Here is a 2,609-nt window from a genome sequence, read left to right on the forward strand (position 1 = left end):
AAACAGGAGGCTGGCCTTTTGGGGGCTTAGTATTTTTGAGCTGTTCATCACTCTACTTCGAGATGCTCCTAGAGAGAACCACTCCAGGGAAGGCTTTGGGCTCCAGCTGAGGCTCCAGGTTCCAGTTGCTCCAGGTTCCAGCAGCAACCTTGGTGGAACTGCTGTTCTGTTGAAATCCTGCTGACTACACCAGGAGAATCGTTCCTAGGAACTGACACCCAGAAGGTCTCATTCTTGTTTTCCTCAATCTCCTTTCCCTCTTGTTTAAGGTAGTCGGGTCGTAAGGGAGGTACACTCATTTAATAAGTTCCTAATAAAGTACACTTGCTAAGGACATTGAGCCAACATCTGTTTGTTCTTCCCTGTCTTGTATCCTTCCTCAAACTTGACCTTGGTCTCTGGCCTGGCCTTGCCCTCAGAGCTCCTCACCAACAGCAGTCTTGTCCAAGGAGCTATGCACAGAGTACCCCGTGGGCATGAGGTGACTGTAGTTATAAACCTTCCCAAAGGGCTTGATCTTTGGTCTCTTGGCAATTTTCTTCTTGCCCGTGGCAGCTGTCACTTTTCGGGGATAGCGGTCAATTCCAGCCACCAGGGCATGGCTGTGAGGGCGGCCTAAGGTGCCATCAGCCACCAGGGCATGGCTGTGAGGGCGGCCTGAGGTGCCATCAGCCACCAGGGCATGGCTGTGAGGGCGGCCTGAGGTGCCATCAGCCACCAGGGCATGGCTGTGAGGGCGGCCTGAGGTGCCATCAGCCACCAGGGCATGGCTGTGAGGGCGGCCTGAGGTGCCATCAGCCACCAGGGCATGGCTGTGAGGGTGGCCTGAGGTGCCATCAGCCACCAGGGCATGGCTGTGAGGGCGGCCTGAGGTGCCATCAGCCACCAGGCATGGCTGTGAGGGCGGCCTGAGGTGCCATCAGCCACCAGGGCATGGCTGTGAGGGCGGCCTGAGGTGCCATCAGCCACCAGGGCATGGCTGTGAGGGCGGCCTGAGGTGCCTTCATCTATGTTCTTCATGATGATGACTTTGCATCCGGAGTAGCATCCGACCAGACCAGCACCACTTTCCCAGGTTTTATGAACTCGCCCATTTTGACAGCAAGCAACCAGCACCCAGGAGAAAGGAAAGAAAGCTACTTCTACCATGTTCACACATGGTTTAGCTTATTCCTGAAAAGACATATGGAATTTTTGTTTTGTCTTGTTTTGTTTTCCAAGACAGGGTTTCTCTGGGTAGCCTTGGCTGTCTTGGAACTCTCTTTGTAGACCAGGCTGGCCTCAAACTCAGAGATCTGCCTGCCTCTGCCTCTTGAGTGCTGGGATTAAAGACATGCTAACAAGATTTTTTTTGTTGTTTTTTAAGATTTATTGTGTCTGTTGCTAGACGTCAAACCTAAAGGTCTTCACATCCTAGGCAAGCTCTTTACCAACCAAGTTGCATCCTCGCCTTATATACTTTTTAAAATGTCATTTTGGGGCGTGGTGGTGCACGCCTGTAATCCCAATACTCGGGGAGGCAGAGGCGGGCAAATGTCTGTGAGTTCGAGGCCAGCCTGGTCTACAAAGACAGCCCAGGACAGCCAAGGCTACACAGAGAAATCCTGCCTCAATAACTAAACAAAACAACAACAACAACAGAAAGACCCAAGAGTCCATGGAAAATGACTGAGTCTATAAAATACATAAATACATATATATATATAAAATGTCATTTTGTTTTGGTTTGATTTTTTTGAGACAGGGCCTCTCCATGTACTCCTGACTTTCTTGGATTTCACTGTGTGGACCAGGCTGCCCTCAAACTCAGAGATCCTCCTGCCTCTGCCTGCTGAGTGCTGAGACTGAAAGTATATGCTACTGTGACTGGCTGAAAGACCGTTTTTATTACAATAGGAATCTGATACCACAGAGCTACAGAGGGCTTTTAGAAATGCCTAGTCAAACTTATGTACTGGTGTCTTTAAAGTAGAAGTAACTTTTTATTTTGACCAAAAATAAGTATTATTATTTCTGTAACTGGCTCTCCAGACTCCAGTGAGAAGCTTTGGCACTGAGTGGGTCTAGCGGGTGATGGTAACAGGCCCTGAGCTTAGACACTCAACAGTGGCCCTGATGATTGTCTGCTCGAAGCCCTTGGTCGTGTGGTTTCCATTCTTGTCCTTAGACACAGCTCTCTGTATTTGCACTAAAGTGGAGAAACTTGTGAGATCTTGAGAAAGTTTTGTAGACCCTATACACTCTGGGGTGAAGGGCGAGCAACAAAATAAGATGAAAACAAGAGGCCAAGGTTCAGCTTAGTGAGAGCACTCTCCAGTCTCAGTTCTAAGGAAGGAAGTTTGGGGATCCCCCACAGCCCACAGAACTCTTGTAAACTTCTCCTACGTGAGCAACAGCAAGGAATGCAAAGGCTGCGAGCTAAGCAGTGGTCTCCTCAGCAGGACGTTCTTCCTTCAGGATTCAAAACATTAGTGACCCATTATTTCTCTCTTCTCCTTCTTTTCTTCTTTTTTCTTTTGAAACAGGGGTCTTGCTGTACAGCCCAGACTGTCCTGAAACTCACCATCCCCTGCCTACTTCTTTTTTTTTTAAGTTTTATTTATTTATTA

At 48.7% G+C, this 2,609-nt stretch overlaps 1 pseudogene; it reads right to left on the reverse strand.

Annotated features, from left to right (window-relative positions):
- Positions 1 to 327: 327 nt before the first annotated feature.
- On the reverse strand, positions 328 to 1,094 carry LOC127193260 (60S ribosomal protein L27-like; annotated as a pseudogene).
- Positions 1,095 to 2,609: the final 1,515 nt, after the last annotated feature.

The sequence above is a fragment of the Acomys russatus genome, chromosome 8 (genome assembly GCF_903995435.1).
Source record: "Acomys russatus chromosome 8, mAcoRus1.1, whole genome shotgun sequence".
Taxonomy (NCBI): domain Eukaryota; kingdom Metazoa; phylum Chordata; class Mammalia; order Rodentia; family Muridae; genus Acomys; species Acomys russatus.